This window comes from Equus asinus, chromosome 3 (genome assembly GCF_041296235.1).
Source record: "Equus asinus isolate D_3611 breed Donkey chromosome 3, EquAss-T2T_v2, whole genome shotgun sequence".
In the NCBI taxonomy this organism is placed as follows: domain Eukaryota; kingdom Metazoa; phylum Chordata; class Mammalia; order Perissodactyla; family Equidae; genus Equus; species Equus asinus.
In genome coordinates, this window is record NC_091792.1 from 127,870,439 (window position 1) to 127,895,745 (window position 25,307).

The following is a 25,307-nucleotide window of genomic DNA, read 5'->3' on the forward strand; positions in this document are numbered from 1 at the left end:
GCCTTTGCATACTCACTGTATTGCTTAGATGGCAAAGATATGGAGAAATGGTAACATCTATACACTATTGGTGGGAGAGTAAAATAGCTTCAAAAATAAATTGCCACTATTTTGAACAAGCCCTAAAATGTACCCTTTAACCTAGAAATTCCACTCCTAGATATAAACACTAGAGAAATCCATGTACATTCTTTCCCAAGGACACAACAATGTTCATAGCAGCACTATTTGCATCAACTATAGAATGGATAAATAATTTTAGGTATATTAACAAGATGCATTATACAGTAATATAAATAAATGAACTACATTTAACATGGGTGAGTCAAAATCATACTATTAAGTAGCAAAATTGAAGATTACGTATTATACTTTACCATTTTTCTGTGGTTAAAAGCCAAACAAAATTTAACATTAAAATCTTAGGGATACATACATATTTGATAATGCTATCTTAAAGAAATAATCACACAATTAAAGATAGTGTAGTAAATAGAATAATGGCCCCCCCAAACACATCCGTCTCCTAATCCCCACGACCTGTGAATGTACCTTACATGGCAAAAAGGACTTTGCAGGTGTAATTAAATCATGGGTTTGAGATGGGAAGTTGATCCTGGACTATATGGCTGGGTCCACCGTAATCACAGGGGTCTTGTAAGAGGGAGGCAAGACTGTCAGAGTCAGAAAGGAGATATGACCCTGGAAGCAGAGGTGAGAGAGAGAGGGAGAGATCTGAAGAAGTTATCCTGTTGGCTTTGAAGATGGAGGAAGCAATGAGCCAAGGAATACAGGCAGCCTCTAAAAGCTGGAAAAGGCAAGGGAACAACATTTCCCCCAGAGCCCCTAGAAGGAAAGCAGCCCTGCTGAGCTATTTTACACTTCTGATCTCCACAGCTGTAAGATAATACGCTTGTGTTATTTTAAGCCCTAAATTTGTGGTGACTTGTTATAGCAACAATAGGAAATTGATACACTATGAGAATGAGTCAAGAGCTTGAGACAGTGAACTTCCATACAGATGCAATAATATGGCTTCATGTACTAATTCCTAAATTAAGTGAAGTCTTCATGAATATTTTATAATTATGCTTCATAACTTACATAAGTCATATTCTTTTTTGAAAGTATCAAATATTATACTGAAAAACTTTCACATGCACACACGTGCAAACACTCAAATGGTGAATGCAGAAGGGCAGCAGGTTTTGGAAGAGAATAATGAGGTGTTTTCTTCTCCCACATATTGCTTTTGAGATACTAATGGAACATTCAAGAAGAGAGGTTCAGAAGGCAGAAGGAAGAATCAGGAGCTTGGGAGAGGTCTGGAATCTTCATCCTCCAGGTGGTAATTGAGTCAATGAGTGAGTTACCAAACCCTGGGGTGAGCATCAATTAAAGAAGATGGAAGAAATCCACAGAGACAATTGAGGAGTGTGCTCAGCTAGAAGAAAACAGAGAGAATAATTGACATGTCATTTAAACACTTAGTAGTTTATGTGCATATGTTTTTAAATTCATAGTGGTGTTATTCTCAAGAAACTCAGTGATAACACTCCTGGCAAGGTATTGGCCATATCAGATATACCAGAGCCTGGGTGAATCTCACTGATCTTCCAGGGAGGCCCAGACTAGCCCTGCTTGGCTCCTGAAACCTTAGCCACTAGGCTCACCAAGGGAGAGAGTTAGTGGGTGCTGAGCACTGCGGGCATCTGCTGTCTTGCTCCACTATAGCAGGACCCAGTCAATTTGAAAGCACCCACTTTCCTACCTTGACCAGTTTCATTTATCTGCAGGGATGTATCCACACCTGAAATACAGATTTCTTGATGAGATCAAAAAATTAACTGTGGCAGTAACCACTGTTCTGAAATTTTAGGCAGATGACTAATACTACAAGGTTGTTTGTGCTGCTGCTCTTGTCCGTCTGTCTTACGTGTGACCAGGACTCCACACTCACAGGAGCTGCCAGGCTTGGCTTTTCACATCACTGCTGTCTTAGAACACATCCATTCACGTCTCAGACCTGCAGGTGAAATAACGGGCATAGGAAATTATGAAAATTACAACCAATTCTACAGAAAATCAAAGTAATTGGGGGTAGTAATGGGAGCACTGTTTACATATGGCACTCAAATGATTATTTTACACTTTGGGCATGCAGACCATATGGGGCTGGGAGTTTTCTTGTTTTGTTTTGTTTTAAAGTGTCATGTGTGTTTAGTCCTTGTCACTTTCAGTCTGAACACTCTAGAACTGCAAAATGCAACATCTGCTCTCCACAGCATCCTGCCAGTGCGCCAAATGTATGCAAAACATCCTTGGTTTTACTGCCATTGAAGGATATTAATCTCTTAGGGGGAATGAACTAGCAACTTGACTTCTTAGTGTTTACGAACACTTTAAAAATGATAACCTGCGGATATTTTCTCTCTCTCTTATCTATAAGTCAATCATTTCCTTTTCTTTCAAGGTCTGACCTAAGGAAAGGGTCTAACTTAGAGTAGAAACATAGACATTTGTAATATATAAATACATATGAATATGCTTTAATAATTCAATTATAAAATTTGAAGGAGCAAAATATATTCCCAGGGATTTCATTTTCCCCCTAACCGGCACTTCAAATTCAGAATTGAAGGCCATATTAACATTGTCTCCATATAAATTCATATAGGAAACAGCATGGTGCCATCTGTTGGTGAATTCTTGGGTATTGCTAGTTCCTTTAGTATTTCAGCATGTTGAGAGCATCTTCACTCATTCATTCAATTACACTAAGCACTTACTATGTGCCAAAACCTACACTAAGTGTTATGGAAATTAAGATAAACCATGGTGACAAATCAAAATTTAACACAAGTTTGGCACTTGTCTTCTATTTCAAAGTTCTAGAATTCTACACACTTCTGCAACACAGATGATGTCACAGTTTTATATTTTAGAGACCTGTATACAGCCCATTGTGTTAGTCATTAGTCATGTTAGTAACCTTAAAAAGGGATTTAGTAATCTGAGACCTCTTTGTCCACACTTATTTAGTGGACCAAAAAAAACACAGGTACTCATTTGAAATTCTTAGCATTCCTCAACTCTAGTTAAACAAAATTAGAATCATCCTGCTAGCTAATAGATATTTGCAAGATGACTTATTTAGGTCAAAAACTTAATACAAGTAAAAAGCTAGTAGCTCTGATAAAAATATATTTGGCATTGAATGACAAAAATTCTTCCTTGAACTCCCCATTCCCCAATGGCTCCGTTATTCTGCTTCTCTGCAAGGCAAAATTTCTTGAATTGATTTTTTTTTATAATCTACTCCAATCAACCTTTTGTGCCCCGCTACACACACACACACACACACACACACAAACACTGAAACCATCAAGTTCACCAACAATCTCCATGTTGCTAAATCCAATGGCCAATTCTCAGTCTACATTGTATCTTACCTCTCAGCATCCTCAACACAGTTGCTTGCTCCCTCTTTCCTAACACATTTTTTCACTTGTTTCTAGAATGCCTCACTCTCCTAGTTGGTCTCCCTCTGAGGCTGCCTCTTTTGAGGTTTCTTCACACAACTATCCCTCTCTCCAAAACCTCTAATTCGTAGAGTACCCCAAGGGTTCAGTTCAATCCTCAGACACTTCTTTACTACACTCTCTTCAGTCCATCTAAGCGCTAGCCAATAGAAACATAACGCAAGCCACATATGTAATTTTCCATCTTCTAGTAGCCACATTTTTAAAAGCAATAGAAACAGGTAAAATTAATTTTCATGACATATTTATTATGTCAGCATATCCAGAGTATTATCATTCCAACATGTAATCAATATTAAAACTATTAATAAGTTATTTTACATTTTTTGTACCAAGTCTTTGAAATATGGTAGATATTTTACACTTCTGGTACATCTTAATTCAGAAGTTACATTTTCATAGGAAATGCCTGGTCTCCATTTCATAGGAAATGCCTGATTTTATAACATTTACAGTTGAAAACCATACCTAAGTTTTTTCAAACATACTTAAAAGATTTCCAATACTTGAATCGAGTGACAGTTTTTACATTTAAATTTAAATTAATTAACATTAAATAAAATTCAGTTTCTTCGTCCTGCTAGCTACATTTCAAGTGCTCAGTAGCCACATATGGTTACTAGCAGCTCATATTGGAAAGCACAGCTCTAGATGATTACGTTTATTTCATGGGTTTAAATCATATCTCTATGCCACAAATTAGATCTGCAGCATGAAACTCTGCCCTGACTGATACATCCAAATGCTTATTCAACATTTTACTTAGATATCTAACAGGCAAACCAAATTTAATATTTGATTTTGTTTTGGCATCCCTCCCCGCTTACACCTGTTCCTGAGGGGTGAAAAACGCAAAGTTTGGATCTCTCTCTTTCTCTCACACCTCCACAACCAATCCGTCCTATCTACTTTTAAAATTATGTTCAGAATCTGACCAGTTCTCACCCCTTCCATTGCCCCCCAGTCGAGCCACGATCATCTCTCTGGCACTGCTGCCGTGGCTCCTAACAGTCTCCTAGCTTCTCCTACCCTGCTCCTCCTACTGTCTGTCCTCCACAGGGCACTGCAACAAATGTGTGAAATGAAAATCAAATCATATCTCCTCTTGACTCAAAATCCATCACGGTCTTCCTGTCCTGCTTTTAACAACACGTTCCGGGCCTGAGTGATCTGGCTCCTGTCTTCATCTCCAGTCTCCTCTCTCATCGCTCTGCTCCTAGCCCACCCCTTGCTAGTCACACTGGCTTTCTTCATCACATCAAGTTCATGAGGGTCCCATAGCCTGTGCCTCTTCCTCAGATGTATGTGTGGTTTGCTCCTTCATTCCAGGCTCTGATGACGTCACCCAACCATCCTATTCAAACAGCCCCGCTCCTCCTACCCCACCCCAACCCACTCAGTCCTCTTACTGCGCTTTATTTCTCCTCCTAATAGCCACCACTACCTGAGAGTCTAGCCTATGTTTGTTTGGCTATTGTCTGGCTTTCCCTCTAGGGAATAAGCTCCATGAGGGCAGAACTTGAAATGTTTCTTTCCTCTGGAGACTTCCAGTTTCCAGTTCCACATTAAGAAGCTTAGAAGTCACCACTCTGTTGTAACAACAGGTAAAGAGTGGGACAGACTGAAAAATCAACAGCTTTTTGTGGATCCATAGAGAGGGGAGGACACAGAGCCAAACGTGGCTCTCAAGATTGGAGAAGACAGACAGGGGAATACAGGTAGTCGTGCCTAATCAAGCGTAGACTCGTGGGTGGAAACCATCCTAGGAACCATGCTGGGAGAGGAAAACAGGAACTGCAATTGGCAGCTTGCTGGAGGCTCAGTGAAGACAGGTCTGAGAGTGAAAATCTCCAGGGTACCCAGTCATAGAGGGACCCCCACGATATTGTGAGATTCACCTCCAGGAGCTTGACCAGATTCCCACAATAAATATCAGAGAAAAATCCGCTCGGTCTTCTGGCAGGTGGAGGAGAAAAGGAACCATTTTGAAATAGGCCAGAACACTCTGTCCTTCTTAACAAGGCCTACCCTCAGGGGAATCTAGTTAACCAGAGACTAACCTGCTGGGGTATTATCAGAGCCTAACTGAGCTGGGGAAGGGAAATACCCAACTCCAGCCAGCTCTAGCCTTCTAGTAGGAGAAGGGAAATACACAACCCCAGCCCACTCTAGCCATCCTGTCCCACCCACAGGGGGATAAAAGAACTAGAAACACTCTTGAAGTACACAGTTCAGGAGCACAGGCTCACTAAACATATGACTATAGAACACTTCCGCTGCCCCCACACCTCGCCACCACATTACAGGTATACCTCGCTTTATCACTGTTCACTTTACTGCGCTTCACAGATAATGCAAATATGTTGAGCCCACTGTTGAGACCCACTCCTCAGAAGAAAGATTCCTTTCAAAGTATTACTGCTCATTGACACTGCACCTGGTCACCCAAGAGCTCCGATGCAGATGTACAATGAGATTAACGTTGTTTTCATGCCTGCTAACACAACATCCATTCTGCAGCCCAGGGATCAAGGAGTAATTTCGACTTTCAAGTCTTATTAAGAAATACACTTTGTAAGGCGATGGCTGTCATAATAGTGATTCCTCTGATGGATATGGGCAAAGTAAAGTGAAAACCTTCTGGGAAGGATTCACCATTCTAGATGCCATTAAGAACATTTGTGATTCATGAGAAAAGGTCAATATATCAACATTAACAGGAGTTTGGAAGAAGTTGCTTCCAACCCTCATGGATGACTTTGAGGGGTTCACGACTTCAGTGGAGGAAGTAACTGCAGATGTGGTGGAAACAGCAAGAGAACTAGATTTAGAAGAGAAGCCTGAGGGTGTGACTGAATTGCTGCCATCTCACGATAAAACTTGAACAGATGAGGAGTTGCTTCTTATGGATGAGCAAAGAAAGCGGTTTATTGAGATGGAATCTGATCCTGGTGAAGATGCTGTGAAAATTGTTGAAATGACAACAAAGAATTTCGAATATTGCGTAAGCTTAGTTGATAAAGTAGTGTCAGGGTTTGAGAGGACTGACTCCAACTTTGAAAGAAGTTCTACTGTGGGTAAAAGCTGTGAAACAGCATCGCATGCTACAGAGAAATTGTTCATGAAAGGAAGAGTCAACTGATGCAGGAAACTTCACTGTCGTCTTATTTTAAGAAATTGCCACTGCCACCTCAACCTTCAGCAACCACCACCCTGATCAGTTAGCAGCCATCTACATCAATACAAGACCCTCCACCAGCAAAAAGATTATGACTCCCTGAGGGCTCAGATGATGGTTAGCATTTTTTAGCAATAAAGTATTTTTAATTAAGATATGTACATTGTTTTTAAGACATAATGCTATTGCACACTTAATAGAGCACAAAATAGTGTAAACATAACTTTATATGTCCTGGGAAACCAAAAAATTCCTATAATTCACTTTACTGTGATACTCGCTTTATTGCATTGGTCTTGAAACAAACCGGCAACATCTCCGAGGTGTGCCTGTACTAAAAGCCTAGTTATAGCAGTTCTTTTTACCCAATACATCATATCCAGCTATAAAGAAAAAACTACAAGGCATACCAAAAGGCAACAAACACAACTGAAGAGACAGAGCAAGCATCAGAACCAGACATAGCAGGGATATTGGAATTATGACTGGAATTTAAAACAACTATGATTAATATGCTATGGGCTCTAATGGATAAAGTAGACTGCATGCAAGAACAGATGGACAATGTAAGCAGAGAGATGGAAATCCTAAGAAAGAACCAAAAAGAGATGCTAGCATCTTTTGTTCATTATTTGATGTGGTCTCTCCAGAGAGAAAACCATGCCATCACTGAAGGAATAATTATTCATAAATAACATTTAAACAACACATGTAATAATAACGTGAATAACATTTTAAAAAGGTGATTCCTCTTTTGAAGCATTTCATCAGCATTTAAATAATATTTGGCCTGACCACCCATTTTCCTAGTTTGGAGAATGTCACTCTTAACATCAGTCAACAGCCGATGAGAGAGAGAAGTGAGAATGCCCACTCCTCAATAGGTGCCAGAGGCAGCCAAGGGAACACCATCCTCAGCTTCTAGAAAGACCTAGATTAAGGGCTGGCCAGCTGCACAACAGACTGAGGTGCTAATCTTTAAAGGGTGCTAAAATATTGGAGGGAAAAAATCAGAAATAATTGAGAAATAACTCAGGTCTCCAAACAGGACTTTACCTAACTAGAAAAATCTAAATTTATCCTCTTCACCCAGAAGAAGATAGTGCTCTAGAGTAGAAATAACGGAACTCTTTTTGTTAATCCTAACTCAACTCGATAAATAAAGAAGCATCTACAGAGTTTCCAGTGAAAAGTGCACCAAATGCTTAATCTATCACCCATAGGACGCAGACTGACTCTCCTCTTAGAGCCCTGAGAGATAGAGACAAGGTTCCCAGCCACCAGGGCTTCCCTATTTCTCCTTTTTCTTGCCCTTTTAAGACTAAATGGTACAATGATTAAGAGGACAGACATCAGGAGCCACACTACCTGAGCTGATATCCCAGCTCTGCCACTTATTAGCTGTGTGGCCTTGGACAACTTATTTGGTCTCAGTTTTGATCTGAGTGCCTACTTAATATGCTTATTGTGAGGGTAAAATGAATTAATAGATGTCAAACACTTAGAATGTGCCTCACACCTAAAGATGTTACATAAGTGTTAATTACTATTATTGCTGATATCTCCACCTCCAGGATAGAACAGAGTGGAGGAAGGGCATCCATTTAGATAGGAATGCCTACCCATTTAAATAGGAATCTATCATTTGCTTCCAACATTTAGTTGATTTTCATTCAAATTAGCATTTTTTGCAGTACTTGCCCTCAAGGATTTCATACATTCATTTTTTTAAAAAAAGGAAAATAAAAAGCACAACATAATCTGCTGCCAAAATGATGGCGTGGAAAACAGGAGAAAAAAGTATGTATTCATAGGATGAGAGTGATGTGAGCCATAGTGTTATATCAATGACACATATGAAATACTAAGTTTCATTAAAAATCATCTCAGAAGAATATTTCATGACATGGAAGAATGTTCATAGTTTGTTTAGAGTAACGAACAGCTTAGGAAACAGAATGTATGGCAAGATCCAATCTGAGTTTAAAATGTGTAGAAATGGATGAAAAAAGACTGGATGGATAATGTCAAAATACAGCAATTATCTTGGGTGATTTTCTTTCTTGTTCAACTATTTTTCAATTTTTTTTTAATTGACATGATATGCATTATTTCTTAGTTGGGAGAAATATCGTCAATAAATGTGGTACTCTTTTTTAATGAGATCTTAGAGATGTCTTATTTCAATGGCTCTCAACTGGAGCAATATTGTTCCCCACCCCACCCAGGACACTGGGAAATGTGGGTGGGGATGGAATACTGACTGGGCTCCCTACTGGCATTTAGGGTCAGGTATGCTAAGTGTATTAAATCCTTCACAGAAAAGAGTGATCCCACCCAAAATGCCAAGGCAGCCCTATTGAAAAAATTGCATCTAACCCGTCTATTTTACAATCAAGGACACAGAGGTCCAGAGAAGTGAGGTGCCCCAGGTAACAAAGCAAGTTACTTCTAAGTCAAAAGTAGAGTCTAGCTCTTCTAGTTCCCAGTTCAGAGCTTCTTCCATTTTCCTACTTCAAGGAAAAGGTGGGATTTGAGATGGATTAGAAGAATGGGTAGTGTAGTAGGTTGAGTAATGGCCACCCAAAGATCTCAGGTCCTAATCCCGGGAACTTGTAAATATTATTTGTAAAGCAAAAAGGGTCTTTGCAGATATCATTCGGTTAAGGATCTTAACATGGGGAGATTATCCTGGATTATCTGGGTGGGCCCAAATCCATTCACAAGTGTCTTTACAAGATACAGGCAGAGGGAGATTAAATACAGAAGAAGAGAAGAAATGTGACCATGGAGGCAGCTTGGAGTGATGTGGCCACAAGTGAAGAATGGCCGGCAGCCACCAGAAGCTGGAAAAAGCAAGGAACGGATTCTCCCTTACAGCCTCCGGAGGGAGCACAGCCCTGCGGACATCTCGATTCAGCCTAGTGAAACTGAGTTCAAATTTCTGGTCTCTGGAACTGCAAGAGCATAAATTTTTGTTATTTTAAGCCACCAAGTTTATAGTAATTTGTTACAGCAGCCACAGGAAACTAACACAGGTATGATTTGACAAGGCCACAGGAAGAACATTCTGAAGAGACATCGTGAGCAAAGAAATAAAGGTGGGAATGATTGAATTCAGGCAACAGTGAAAAGCCATTAAACTACTGAAACTGGTGTACATGGAGTGCAGTGGGAGATACACTCTTCCTGAATTGTCTCATAATTTCTCAGCATTTGTAAAGGCATTTTAAATTTAAATTAAATTCAAGGCATTTAATTTAACACTATCAGAAAACTTGATGCAATATGCTAGTTTCTATTGCTTTCCTATATTTGCTTTCTGTGAAATATAAACAAACTATACAAACTAAATACATAAAACACAGCAAGTTTAAATCTTATGTATACATTTCTTCTCCACTGAAAGGAAATTTACATAAAACACAAACATAAACATCTGCGTATATTTCCAGTAATATATTAAGTGACAGTGATGTTCTCTTTAACCAAAAATGTACTTATGCATTCAAAATTACCATTTACATAGAATTTGGGAAGAAATACACATTTTTTTCCAATGGAAATTACCCTACTGTGTCCTAAAATATGTAAACATGACCTAGATACAGCAGAGTGGTATTTGTGAAATGTCACACATGTTCAAAGCTTACCCAAGCAATTACGTTTTACAGCTTTTAAAATGGTATGAATCTCCGAACATACACACACTCACACACACACACCACACACATATACACACAGAGTTCAGAGTTCAGTTTTGAATAGAGTGTTTGCCTGATTCCTTCTTTGGAAAATTAAGACATTGAGAATTTAAATCCATTCCAGAATAAAACTTGCATCTCTTGGTGGTAGAAAAGTGGTACAGGTTTTACAGACACCATCTGAATCCCAGGGACTGAGTATCTTACTCATTCAGGTTCCTGAGGCCTGTATACAGGGACATAGAAGCAGAGTGTGCTCATAGCCACCAGTCCCGCCATTCGCAAAGCCACTGTCATGGAATGAAAACCCACAATTATAGATGATATCAAAGCTTGAGGGTGGGGTCTTCCTTACCTGTACTTACTCCTCTTGCTTAAAATTGATTTTTTCCCATTCTCTTCCATCACCTTCTCTCCTACCTGGCCCGTGTAAATCACCAATACGATTTCTTGTCCAAAGACTGTCTTCTTGGGAGAGTCAGGGTGATGTAAAGATTAAGGGCATGGGCTCTGAAGCCACATGGACCTGTGGTTCAGGTCCTGGCCTCCACATTTTATTAGCAGTGTGACATTTGGCAAGTTAGTCACCCTGTTGGAGTCTCAATTTCCTCATCTGGAAATGGGGAGGATACTATAGTGCCAGCTGTACTGCACTGTTATGAGGCTTTCATGAGCCCTTAGCACAATATAGATATATAGTGTGAAGGAAGGATCCAAGCGCTGCCTGACTCTTCCCTTATGTTCCCAAGAAGAACCTTGTGCTCGGTATAGGACGTGCTGGCAAGCTCACAGATCACATGGCCTCCACAGATCTCAGCTCACAGACATGATGCCCCTATTCCTTCTGTATCAGACACATGCAAACCTTTCTTGGAACTCTTTAGTAATACTTACATCAATGGCCCTCAGGCACACTTTCTGTATTTCAGACCCCAGGGGTCAAGGGTTGGGGTCCTTCTCTGCAGCACGAAGTGGGGTAGGTGCAGCCACCTGGCCCACCCGCTGCAAAGTGGATCTGATAGCCACGGGAACCACACATTGCAAGGGGCTGGGTCTTCTGCACTCTCTCTCCCCTCTTGCTGTGAGTAAACGCTGTTATCACTTGAGCCTGGTGTGTGTGTTGTCTGTCCTCAGTGACCTCAAATCATGCACTGGTCTCTTCCCTTGATGGCATTTACCTGCCTTTTGACCTTGGCCCCGCTGATGTTATATTCTATCCTATGGCACAGCCTGACCACCTAGTGAAACATACAGTAACTATTGAACAAATAAGAGCTATTCGTGAACCACATCATATCTAAAAGGCATCAATTGTAAGAAATGTCATTGTTCTGGTACCAATGGGAAAGTTAAAACACTTGCAACTAAATCGTGACATGTCATTAATTGTAAGACACATTCTGACTTCAGAGATATTAAAATGTGAAAATAACGTGTAGCCCAGAATCCATGAAATACAGTATTATTGTAAGGAAAATAGATGTGCGCATAAAAAAGACACTGGTACCTTCTCTGAATAGATAGGAAAAAAAACCACTTTTTTTCTTATAGATGCAGAAATGAATTTAAACATCAGTATGCATGAACTTATAAATGACCTCCAATTCATAAATCCTCTCCAAACTCTCTCTCCCACAGTCACATCCTGTCGTTTTTACATATTTCCACTTGGTGCTATCATTTAATTTCCCTCTGGACATCTTTTATTTAAACAGTCTCCGTTACTGCTCCCCTTGCTCTACTACCTGTACCTTCTGCCCCCTATTTCAATGGTATACAAAGACCAGAATCTCCTTTTAAAAAAATCCTTTCAGTAAAGACGCATTATCAGATGCTCGGTTCGTCTTTTAATGCTAGAATTTGTTAAACGTGATTATTAATTCCAGGGCTTCAGCCTTAGTTGGAACTTCTAAGCAGAGCGGACAGGTCCCCATCTTCTCTTCACTTTCCCCAGGAGCGTCCCTGCCAGCTACTCTTGGGGCTGCTTCTTCTCAAAGGCGCCCCTTCATTAATAGGGGCTTTTCTGGGCAGTGGCTTTGCCTGTGATTAATTATCATGAACCCAACTTGGACCTTTGGCTCTCTGGCTCTTAGCTGAGTAGCCAAGACATTTCTCTAGACTGAGATAGTTGGCTTCAGTTCTAATTAATGATCAGTTGTTATCAGCTTAGTTTAGACTTTTTGCTCTCTGACTTTTTGGCTGGGTAGCCTAAACACTTCCCAGATCCAAAGAGCTGGCTGAAATTTATGTTCCCTTTTTTTGGCACTGTTTTGATCATTCTGATGCTTTCCCGGATCTGGAAAAAGATTTTAATTGTTTACAGTCTTGATTAATGGGCTTGCTGTTGCTTTGATAGTTCATCATTTATAATGATAAGAAACCAAAAAACAAATGGGCATGTTATATTGCTCTTCTGGGATATTTTGGTCAATCCTTTTTAAGGAGTTACTGTTTTGTTTCCTTCTCTATTACTATTAAGTTACTAATAATTTCATTATAATTGAACTTTAAACTATCACTATTTCTAACTCCTTTCTCCCTACGGTATTTATTAAGCTGTAGAATTTCTTACAGTTGTTTCAACAGAGTCCTTTCTCAGAGTCTTCTGGTTGTATATCTGAAGTTAGCTGCTCACTGACAGTTGGGTATCAATTTGCTGCAAACACAGGGCATTCTTATCACTTCTTTAGCATCTATCACAAAGCTCAGTGAAAGAGGCTTCTTACTCTCTATCAAACAAATGAATCCCTCAGGCTCCATAATCACTCTTTGGTTAATTACCACATTTGGCCCAGTAAATAATCCCCATTTAACATGGAACCCTACGTTCATTTTTACTAACTAGTTTTACACTTCACTCTCGACTTGCCATCTAAGTTCTAGTTCATGTCAGAGGCTCTTCTTGAAATCCAGTTATTATTTATGAAGGCTGTTGCTCTTGTGAATTAGTACATTGTTAACCTAGTCTAGATGGCCTCTGCTTTCCAAATACTTGGCTTAGATGGAAATAGATGTTTTCTCTGCTAGAATTCTCTGTAGCTGCTTTCTTTGTTTCCAAAGGGAAAAGAATGAAAAAAGACAAAATACAGAGCATTTGAGGGAGGTGATGGTGTCTGTTTCTATTTCTAAAATGATTATTGTGCATCCAGTTTCATATGACATTTTCTTGACAATGACACTAGAAGCCAAAGTTTGCTCTTCAGTTCTGTTTGCTGTCTTAAATCAAGAGAGCTGTCTCTACCTTTACTAATTTCTATATTGTTTCAACTCTCTCGTTATAGTTTCTGTTTGATCTTAATTCAAAATTTTACACATCATAGAAATCACCTCTCTCTAAGTTCACCAATGACTTCATTTTGAGAGAAATTCTAGGTTTTTCCCCCCAGTCTTGTACTTTTTGACCTCTGGACTGCAACTAATACTATTGACCCTTCACTCCTTGAAAGCCTGTCCTCCCTTGGTTGGCCTGACCCTACGAGGCGCGAGCTCTCCTCCTCCCTCTTCCATCGGTCTTTCTCTGTCTCCTCCACAGCCCCCTCTTAGTCCTCCCATCCTCTGATACTAGATCACCCAAAGGGCCTGTCCGGAGCACTTTGTTATTCCGTCCCTGCACTCCTCCCTCAGGAATGCATAACTTACAGCTTTATCATCACTTTCATACTAATTGATTTTGTTATCTCTAAGTTCAGTTCTGTCACCTGAGTTCTGATTCACATTTCTGTATAGAGAACTTCTTCTTGGCTATCCTGTTATCACCCCACATTTCACTTATTCATTTATTTAACCAATATTTATTGCGTGTCTATGATGTGGCAAATACCGTGCGAGGCCCTGAAGATACAGTGATGATCAAAATACCATTTCTGCTCTCCAAGAGCTGACAGCTCAGTAGAACTGTAAGGTAAGGACTATGTCAAATTATTTGTAAATCAAAGCAAAACACAACAAAACAAAAACATGCTCCTCTTCTTGTTCCCCAAGTCTACTTTGTTCCTCTCTTTTCCAACTCCCTTTTTCTCTATTTGTAATCAGCCCCTCATTCATCCAAGCTGTAATTCTTGGTCCTATTCTTTTATGTATTAGTCAGATTTCTTCTGTAATAATCTATGTAACCAATATCCCCAAATGTCAGCAGCTTACAAGTATTTATTTCATAATTATAGGTCTACCAAGGAGTTGCAGCTCAGATGATCTCACCTGGGATTGGCTGGATTAGGCTGGATTTCAGGTAGAGTTTGGGTCGGCTCCGTAGATCTTCATTCTTGGGCCAGAGTAACGGAATAATGGTTACTTGGGGCGTGCTCTTCTTATGGCAAAGGATGGAAGTTTCAGGAGTGTGGGTAGGAACTTGCCAGACCTCTTCTTTTTTCCAGTTTTATTGAGACATAATTGACAAATGACATCATGTAAGTTTAAGGTGTACAACATGTTGATTTGATACACTTATAGATTGTGAAATGATCACCACAATAGTGTTAGCTAACACGTCCATCACCTCATATAATTACCATTTCTTTTTTGTGGTGAGAACATTTAAGACTACTCTCTTAGCAACTTTGAATTATATAATGCAGTATTGTTAACTATAATCACCACATTAGATCCCCAAAACTTATTCATCTTATAACTGAAGTTTCTACCCTTTCACGAGCATGTCCCCATTTCCCCCACTCCCTAGTCTCTGGGAACCCCCACACTACTCTCTGTTTCTACAAGTTTGGCTTTTTTAGATTCCGTATGTAAATGATATCATACAGTATTTGTCTTTCTCTGTCTCACTTATTTCACTTAGCATAATGCCCTCAAGATCCACCCATGTTGTTGCAAATGGCAGGATTTTCTTCTTTCTCATGGCTAAATAATATTCTATTGTGTATACATCACATTTTTCCTTATCCATTCATCCAGTGATGGACACTAGGTTGTTTGCATATCTTGGCTATTGTGACTAATGCTGCAATGAACATGGAAGTGTAGATATCTCTTCGATACTTTCATTTCGTTTGGATATATACCCAGAAGTTGGATTGCTGGATCCCATATGGTAGTTCTATTTTTAATATTTTGAGGAAGCTCCATACTGTTTTCCATAGTGACTGAACCAATTTACATTCCAACCAACAGTGCAAAAGGGTTCCCTTTTCTCCATATCCTCACCAACATTTGTTATCTCTTGTCTTTTTGACAATAGGCATTCTAACATGTGTTAGGTGATATCTCATTGTGGTTTTAATTTGCATTTCCCTGATACTTAGCAACATTGAGCATCTTTTCATGTTCCTGTTGGCCATTTGAATGTCTTCTTTGAAAAAATGTCTATTCAATTCCTCTGCCCATTTTTTTTTCTTTGAGGAAGATTAGCCCTGAGCTAACATCTGCTGCCAATCCTCCTCTTCTTACTGAGGAAGACTGGCCCTGAGCTAACATCCATGTTTATCTTCCTCTACTTTAGATGTGGGATGCCTGCCACAGTATGGCTTGCCAAGCAGTGCCATGTCTGCACCCGGGATCCAAACAGGCGAATCCCAGGTCACTGAAGCAGAACATGTGAATTTAACCGCTGCACCACCGGGCCGGCCCCCTCTGCCCATTTTTCAAATCAGATTGTTTCATTTTTTTCTATTGAGTTGGATGAATTCTTTATATATTGAGATATTAACCCCTTATCAGATAAATGATTTGCAAGTATTTTCTCCATTCTGTGGGTTGCCTTTTCATTTTGTTGATGGTTTCTTTTGCTGTGCAGAAGCTTTTTTAGTTTGATATAGCCCTAGTTATTAACTTTTGCTTTTATTGCTTGGGCTTTTTGTGTCATATCCAAAAAATGATTGCCAATACCTATTTAAAGGAACATTTTTCCTGTTTTCTTCCAGGAGTTTTATGGTTTCAGGTTTTACATTTAAGTCTTTAAACCACTTTGAGTTAACTTTTGTGTGTGGTGTAAGACAAGGATCCAATTTCATTCTTCTGCATGTGGTCATCCAAATTTCCCAAAACCATTAATTGAAGAGCCTGTCCTTTCCCCTATTTAGTATTCTTGGCTCCCCTGTCAAATATTAGTTGCCCATATTTGCAAGGGTTTATTTCCGGGCTCTCAATTCTGTTCCATTGGTCTATGTGTCTATTTTTATGCCAGTACCACACTGTTTTAATTACTATAGCTTTGAGTATAGTTTGAAATCAGGAAATGTAATGCCTCCAGCTTTGTTCTTCTTTCTCCGGATTGCTTTGGCTATTCAAGGTCTTTTGTGGTCCCATAAAAATTTTAGGATTGCTTTTCTATTTCTGTAAAAATTGCCGTTGGAATTTTGATAGAGATTGTATTGAATCTGTACATTGCCAAACCTCTTAAAACCTTGATTTGGAACCAGTCACAAGCCCAAACCCAGAGTCAATGGGACAAGAAAGTCTATGCCCCCTTTCCATGCATCAAGCGGAGAAGAAGGAAGGGAGTAAATGTTTGCTGAACAATCATTTAATTTAACCAATATTCCTTTCCTTCATCATCAATAACAAACCACTAGCCAGTAAGTCTCATAAATTTTTGCTTCAGTGTAACTCCTATATTTATCACTTCCTCCGCCATTATTCTTGAGGTTGTAGAATAGGTCTTAATACCTCACATCTCTCTCCTTACGAAACAGAGACTGCCAAACTGTGGCTGTACCATTTTACATTCCCACCAGAAATGTATGAGGGCTCCAGTTGTTCCATATCTTCACTAGTACTTGCACTGTCAGTTTTATTTGATTGTTTAATTTTTTAAAATTTCTTTAGCCATTCTAGTAGATGTGAGGTAGTTTCCCACTTGGGTTTTAATTTGCATTTCCCTAGTAACTATTGATGATGAGCCTCTTTTTGTACATGCTTATTTTCTATTCTTACATATCTCCGGTGAAATATCTGTTCAAATCTTTTACCTATTTTTTTATTGAGTTGCTTATTTTTTTATTATTGAGTTTTGAGAGCATTGTATGTATTATGCATACACGTCTTTTGTCAGATATGTGTTTTGCAAGTATTTTTTCACAGTCTGTGGCTTGTCTTTTCATCCTCCTAGTAGTATCTTTTGCAGAGCAGAAATGTTTTATTTTGACTAAATCCAATTTATCCATTTTTTCTTTTATGGATCTTGTTTTTGGTGTCTTAGCTAAGAAATGCTTGCATAACACAAAGGTTTTTTTCTATGTTTTCTTCTAGATGATTATAGTTTTAGGTTTTACATTTAGGTCTTTTTTTAGTAATCCATTTTAAGTTAATTTTTATATAAAGTGAGAAGTATGGGTCAAGATTCATTTTTTGCATATGGATCTCTGATTATTTCTCCCTCTAATAAAACCTATATACTTCTATCAAGATGAGCTTCCTTAGAACCCTTTTATCATGGCCTTCCTCTGATTAGAACTTTCCATTGCTCCCTGCTCTGTACCACTAACAGCTAACACTCCTCAGCCTCCATTATCTGGTACTGCACTATTTCACTCACTGTATTTCCCACAACCTCCCATACTGCCCATGGCATTGTCCTCACTGTGGTTAGTGGACTTTGGGAGCTATTGTTTCTGGATTACCAGAAGGTCAATCAGAATCCTTCCCTGGGATTATAAAACGGATATGGAAAGAGTGACTTTCCTCTCACTGAGTTAAAAGGGCCAAATTAAGGAAGAGAGAAGAAGGCCAACACATAGAAGGAAGCAATGGATTGACCTGACAGTAGACCCCACCCTCCTGGCTCTAGGAGTTGTCATGTGACCCGGTGTCACCCTAATGGCTGTAAGGGTGGGAAGCCCTTGTCCATTAGCAGATGGAAAATCTTACGATGGGGTGCTCAGGCTAAACACAAAATCCAGAGAATAGTGGAAGAGTTCTCAGCTCTGCCCCTTGAGTCTACCCTTGTCCCTCCTCTCTGATTTCCCTCCCTCTCCTCCTCCCTCCCCGGTCCCTCAGGTCTTTTTGGCTCTCCTCCTCCATCCCTGGCCCAGCTGTTGCTGCTGCTTCACTTCTCTCTTTGGTTTCTGTTCAGGTTTCCCTGAAGCAGCTGGAGCAGGGAGCTCCGTGGCCTGTGCTTATGAGGAGAGAGTGAAGGGAAAAGCCCTCTCCTGGTCAGGCTTCTGCATGAACCATGTATAGACAAACTTAACGAAACAGATATAAATTTCACTCAACAGCACATTATTTTAATAAATCAAATTAAATCTGACTCCCAGAGCACATGCTCTGAGGTGGTGAGATATTTAATTAGAACAGTTTAATTAGAACAGTGGAAGACAATACAGACTAAGTTGGCTGTTTTTTGAGGATTGGCTTCACTCTGGGGCATCTGGAAATGAAGTCAAGGTGGTCTTGGAATGCGTTAGGTGCCTGGACTCTGATGGCCAGCCAGACTCCAGCTTGTTGCTGGTGAAGAGGCAGATAAAGACAGGACTTGGGAAAGCTCTGACTGTCACCTGGGTCACGCTGCTCCTTCCTGAGACCAACCACCTAATACCTGCAACCACACTGGACATTGGTTGTGGAAAAGGACAGCTTGTAATTTTCCTCCTATATACACATCTGGTTGGTGAGTAGCTGGAGAGAACTGGACTGGAAAAGAAAGGCCTACTCCCTTTTCCTCCTGACCATTGGTGAAACCCTTCCCTCCTCTTCTTGGGCCCCCAGTGCGCCCCTGGCAATCTGAGATCACTCATCACAATCTCCAATGGAGACCTGTGCTGTTTGTTTCCACACTCAACAGATCACATGATGGACATCTTGCCCTGGTCAGAGTGATGTGATACCCTTTTCCTGATGGCTTCTCTTTTCTTACTGTTGTAATTAATTTGAAAACTCCTCTCTAACCTTATGCCCATATGAACAATCAGACTGTCCCATACATGATCTTCTCTGGACTCTGACTGAGGGGACATTATGTGACAAGACCCTCTCACTGTCTCCCCTTCCTTGGAAAACAATTTTGTTACTGCAATTTCACTGGAAGTTAACATGAAATGTAATTCTACATTTTGAGGGAGGGAAAAAAAGTCGAAGTAGATTAAGAGCTCATACTGGTGATTAATTTAAGTTTTCTAATTTGAAAATTTTTTGTTTACTTTACAAACTGAGCTTTAAGAAAATAATAATTTTGCATCTACCTTCAAATGGCTGTGCTTTACAATTTCTCTGAGACAGAGAAGTCATATGCCCCTCCACTTCCGATTATTCTTTCCCGCCTTCCTTCTGCGTCTTCAATTTTCTTTTCATCCTCAATCTCCCTGTGCGTGTACTTGCAGATCCTTTAATGATTTTTAATAAATATCTGAAACAAAATGCAAAGGAAAAAGTACAAGGAGCTAGAGAAAGAGGAGTCGACTCTGACACCCCACCCTGAGGCAATTTAACTGCCTGGGCAGCAACTCTCTGCCCTGGGACCGCCCAGGCTTTCATCCTTTAGGTTCCAAGGTAAATGGTAACCAGGCCACTGCCCAATGCCTCATGCCCTCCCCAGTGTCCCACCACACTGTCTTTGCTTCACTTCCTAGGATTCAACAATGCTCTCCTAGCCTTTGAGCGTGCTGTTCTTTCCAGCAGGAAACCTCACCGCTGGTTCCCAGCTTGGCTGCCTCCTTCTCAATCTTTGGGCTTCAGTTTAAATTTTGCCTCCTCCGAGAAGCCTTCCTGACAGCCAGCAAAGGTCCGTGGCCCCGAGCCTGGTTTTTCTTTGTCAGTCTCCTGTGTTTCCTTCAGGGCTCCCATCACAATTTGTAACTGTCTGGTTTACTTTCAGTTCTTGGGTTTCACTTTTTGTCTTTGGTTTTCTTCCAGCCTGTCTCCTGGCTCTGCTGTGGGCTCTGAGGGAAGGGACTGGGTCTAGCCAATTGAATTCTTAACTCCAGAGATAACACCTGGCCCATAATAGGCAGTCAGCAAACGTCCCTTTAGGGAACAAACAAATGAAGGACTACCTTCTCCAGAGAGGCCCAGTGCACCAAGCTGCTCTGAGAAGCTCTTCGCTGCATTGATTCCAAATTCCACTGAGCGAGAGCTCTAAGGAGGGTGCCCTGGCCAAGCGGGTGGGTGGGCTATGTCTAAGGTCAGATGCAGAGGAAGTCAACCCAAGGAACACTCAGAAGGACAGAGTGAAGCATCCTTGGATTATTTCCTCAATGGAGGAAATTGACTTGGATCTCAAATTGAATCAGGTGTCCAATATAGAGAGCTCAAAGCTAGCCACTTTTGTTAACCACCCGCATAAAATGACCCTTAACCTGTGCTGGGGAAACCCTGGAAGTATCATGCCAACCTTAGCAGAGGGGCACTGCTTTTAGCCGAGGGTAAAAAAGACAAAAAATAATGTTAAGTATTCTTGAGGCCGAGTCTCTGAATGCCTGCAAAAGACAATGACATTCCTCTTACTGAGCACATGTATTTTTTTTTTCTTTAATCTTGAGTTTCTCAAAGGAAGAGACTTTGCAATGTTCATCTTTGCATTCCTACCACAATCTCTGGCACAGGAGCCTGTGAAAGAGGAGCACAAGAAAATTCAGATATTATAAAAATGTCTGACCCCTAAGTTATATCTGTAAGTATAATCCCTTACTGGAAGGAAATTCTTATTACTAGCTGATATATGTAAGTCCAGAGGATAGGGAGAAATATGTCTTTTATTTATGAAGTCAAATTGTGAGTCCCTGAAGAGCCCATCTTGGGTGGGCATCTGAGAATGACCTTCTCTCTGGTCTCTCCCCATCTTCCTTTATTCCTCCACCATCCTTTCCACTTTTTCTCTTCTTCCTCTTTCTTCCAATGTCCACTTCTCATCCTGGAGAATCATATGCCATCTTTACCATATGTTGCTGGAGAAGGCTTTTAGCTCTTAACATTTTTCAGAGTAGTGAAAAAGAAATAACTCAAAATCATACAAAATGTATTAGGATTGGATTCAACTGCATACAACAGAAAACCTACGTGACTTAACCAAGACAGAGATCTCTCTCTCTCTTCTAAAGAAGTTGAAGGAAGAGGGTCCACTGCTGGTATGGCAGCACCTCGTTATCAGGGGCCAACACTCCTTCAATCTCTGTGCTCCACTATCCTTAGTTTGTCACTTCCATCTTCAAGGTTACCTCATGGTCCAGGATGGCTGCTGGACTTCTAGTTCTAGGCAGAAAGTAGAAGGAAGGGGGCAAAGACAACAAGGGTACTCCAGCCAGTGGAGGCAGCCTCTGTAATGAGATTTCCCAGAAGCCTCACTCAATGACTTCTGCTTGTACCACACTGGCCAATTCTATCTGCAAGGAGGATAAGAAATGTTACCTTTTAGCTGGGCACATTGCTGCCTTGAGTGTTCTGTTATCATGAAAAAAGAGGAGAATGCAGAATGGAAATTTGTGTACCCCAGTTGCTCAGAGCATATGTCAGAATCATCTGGAGGGCCTATTAAAATACAGACTGTCATATCCCCAGAGTTTCTGATTTAGAAGGCCTGAGGAGGATTCTGAGAATTTGCATTTCTTTTTTTTAATTTTTTGCCGAGGAAGACTCGTCCTGAGCTAACATCTGTGACCATCTTTCTCTATTTTGTATGTAGGTTGCTGCCACAGCATGGTCACTGACAAGTGGTATAGGTCCAAGCCTGGGAACCTGGCCTGGGCCTCCAAAGAAGAGTGTGCTGAACTTAACCACTAGGCAACAGGGCCAGCCCTGAGAATTTGCATTTCTAACAAGCTCTCAGGTGATGCTAGAGCTGCTGGTTTGGGGACCACACTTGGAAAACCACTAGCATTTTCTTCTAAGCAAGACAAACTTTTTTCCTCTTAATATTGACGATCTACTTAATTTAACTTCAATATATTATTTTACTAACAAAGTCTCAGATTCCTTACTCTACCAAGGAGACCCTTCCCATCAGAGATAGGGTAAGGGAGAAAGGAAGTCAAGTCTTCCTTAACCAGCATGGCTAGAAATCTGTTCTTTCCCACTACTTGCAAACTAGAACATCTGAACTGTGTGTGGAGTTGAGAAACAGTCTAGAAGCGATTGGGCTTTAGCTGCATCAATGATGGATGCTCAGCAAATGAAATAAGAACTATAAATGGAAGCTAAAAAGATAATTTGGTAGGAGACCCCTGAGGATTAGGGAACTTCCTAAAGGCCACATAACTGGTCTTCCTTTGCCAGTGAAGGTTCAGGGTAATTCAGTGGACTCATTCTGGAGCAGGGAGATGGTGTTATAGACCAGAAGAGGAAGGGATTAGCAAGAAAGGATCATGGGTCTATGGGCCTGCCAGCAGTGCCTAACAACCTGGAGTAGAAATTTAATCACCTGGAGATCAGAACCCCATACCCTGAATGGCCAGCTGAGAGGTACTTCCTTCCTCCATCCTCCCTTTTCTCTCTTGCTTTTTCTTATGTTTTTTTTTGTTATGTTTTGTTTCAAAAACTTGCTAAGTGAAAGAAGGAAAAGAAAAGAATTTTTGTCTGTGCTCAGCCTAAAGAAATAAAGATCTACAAATCCTTGGAGACCAAGTGTGGTAGGGAGAGTGAAGGAAAAAGTTAAAGAAACCCAAAGGAGAAGTGAAAACTTGGGCCAAGAAAGTCAGAGGCCACTTGTACAGAAATACTTGCCCCTTCTGGGGCTGTTTACCACACAGGCTCTTTTTTCTTATCACTTGGGGAATTTTTGTGTTTTATTTTATTTTATGGTGTAATTCCCACACAAACCATTCTCTTGGTGGAGTCTGATTTGAAAATGATGCCCTATAGTTCCAAGCTGGTTGTGTGTGTGTGTATGTGTGTGTGCACTCCTTTAAAATTGTTCATTGTCAAAAGGAGGGTGATATAGGTTCCTATACCTTCTTTCCCTCTTAAGGGTCTGTCTGGGCCCCAGAAGGCAATGACTAGCACTTCTAAATTCTATATACTTGGAAAAGCTCTACATGGAAAATAGAAACCCAAAATTCATGTTAAGCTCATTTTAATTGAGTTGTAGTATAATTTAGACCTTGAACTTCTTCAGCCAGCCAGATAACCAGGGAGGCACTTCAAAGATCTGGGAAAAGCCATAGAGTTATAAAACACTTGCCATAGAACAGACCTTTGCTAGATCAACCCTTTCTCTGGTGGATAAGGAAGTTGAGGTTTAGAGCAGGTCAGTGACTTGGCTGTAAGTCACTAACAGTGACTTTCTGATGTATGCACTTAGCTATTCCCACATTTGTAGCCATTCTTTGTCTACTCATACTTCACTAACCAGTATTTTACAAGTCTTCACAAAGTTCTGAAACTTTATAAATATTTTGGTAGCTGGAGTTGCTGGTTTTAATTAATTAAAACAATTAATGACTTCATGTCAGACATTGGGCCAGAGGTTAGGTTATAAGGACAATAAAGACAAACACAACTTCTTGTGTCCACAAGGAGCTCTTAGTCTAGCATGAAGTATAAGATGTACCCAATAGTTGGTATGCAGGGTAGATAGAGTCCTGCCATCAAAATGCAGAGAGAAAAGGTTGGGGGAGTTCTGAGGAGAACTGCTTCCAAATGGGAGGAGGTGTTCATGGAGGAGGTGGCCTTGGGGCTGCCATGGGGAGTAACTGGAGATGTGACCATGAACTAGAGTGATGCCCAGAGGAGCCCACCACATGAAAGAACAGAATAAAGGCTGGCTGCGAAAGGGGTGCATGAAGGACAAGAGTGTTTCGCTAGAATATATGATGTGTGAAGGGGATTAACATGATAGAAACACTCTGCCAACAGCATTTAACAGCAAATTTCTTTTTTCTTTTTGCTGAGGAAGCTTCCCCTGAGCCAACACCTGTGCCAATCTTCCTCCAGTTTGTACATGGGTCACCACCACAGCATGGCTCGATGAGCAGTGTGTAGGTCCACGCCCAGTATCCAAACCCACAAACCTGGGCCGCCAAAGCAGAGCGCACTGAACTTAACCACTATGCCATAGGGCCAGCCCCAAAATTTCTTAAAATATAGGACCATGTGTGGGGCCGGCCCTGTGGCTGAGTGGTTAGGTTAGCATGCTCTGCTTCAGCAGCCCAGGGTTTCGCCCATTCGGATCCTGGGCACGGACATGGCCCCACTCATCAAGCCACGCTGAGATGGCATCCCACATGCCACAACTAGAAGGATCCACAACTAAGAATATACAACTATGTACTGGGGAGCGTTGGGGAGAAAAAGGAAATAAAATCTTGAAAAAATATATATATAGGACCATGTATTAGTTTCCTAGGGTTGCCATAATAAAATACCACAAACTAGGAGGCTTAAACAGCAGATGTTCATTTTCTCCACAGTTCTGGAGGCTGGAAGTCCAAGATCAAGCTGTGGGCAGGTCTGGTTTCTCCTGTGGCCTCTCTCTTTGTCTTGCAGATGGCCACCTTCTTGCTATGTCCTCAGGTGGCCTTTCCTCTGTGCATAGGCACCCCTGGTGTCTCTTCATCTTCTTATAAATACACCAGTCCTATTGGATCAGGGTCCACCCATATGGCCTCATTTAACCTTAATTACCTCTCTAAAGGCCTTATCTCCAAGTACAGTCACATTCTGAGGTATTGGGGGTTAGGGCTTCAACACATGAATTTTGGGAGGATACAGTTCAGTCCATAACAACCAGCACTCTGCATGATTACATTACTTCAAGACAGATTACACTTTTATAAAAGCTACCAGGCATGAAGAAAGCTTATTAAAACAGGTTGTACATTGACTCTGCCACACATTTTCTATGAATCTTTTATCCAAATTTGAAAGTTAAAAGTAGAGATTCAAATACTGCATAAAAACTTAGAAAAACAACCTTGCATTTCTATTCCCAGAAATTTACCCAAGAGAAATAAAAAATATATGTCTACTCAGAGACTTAGGCATGAATGTTCATAGCAGCATTAC

At 40.6% G+C, this 25,307-nt stretch overlaps 2 long non-coding RNA genes across 2 annotated transcripts in view; one reads left to right on the forward strand and one right to left on the reverse strand.

Moving 5' to 3' along the window:
• LOC139044871 (uncharacterized) lies at positions 1-14,786 on the reverse strand. Its single transcript, XR_011502251.1, has 3 exons — positions 14,622-14,786; positions 1,961-2,026; positions 1-1,444 (listed from the first exon to the last, which is right to left on the reverse strand). It is a non-coding gene; the product is annotated as an uncharacterized lncRNA (long non-coding RNA).
• LOC139044870 (uncharacterized) overlaps positions 14,525-25,307 on the forward strand; it is a 17,157-nt gene continuing 6,374 nt past the window's right edge. The window contains exon 1 of the long non-coding RNA XR_011502250.1: positions 14,525-14,652. This is a non-coding gene — a long non-coding RNA (uncharacterized lncRNA). The remainder of the gene's footprint in view (positions 14,653-25,307) is intronic.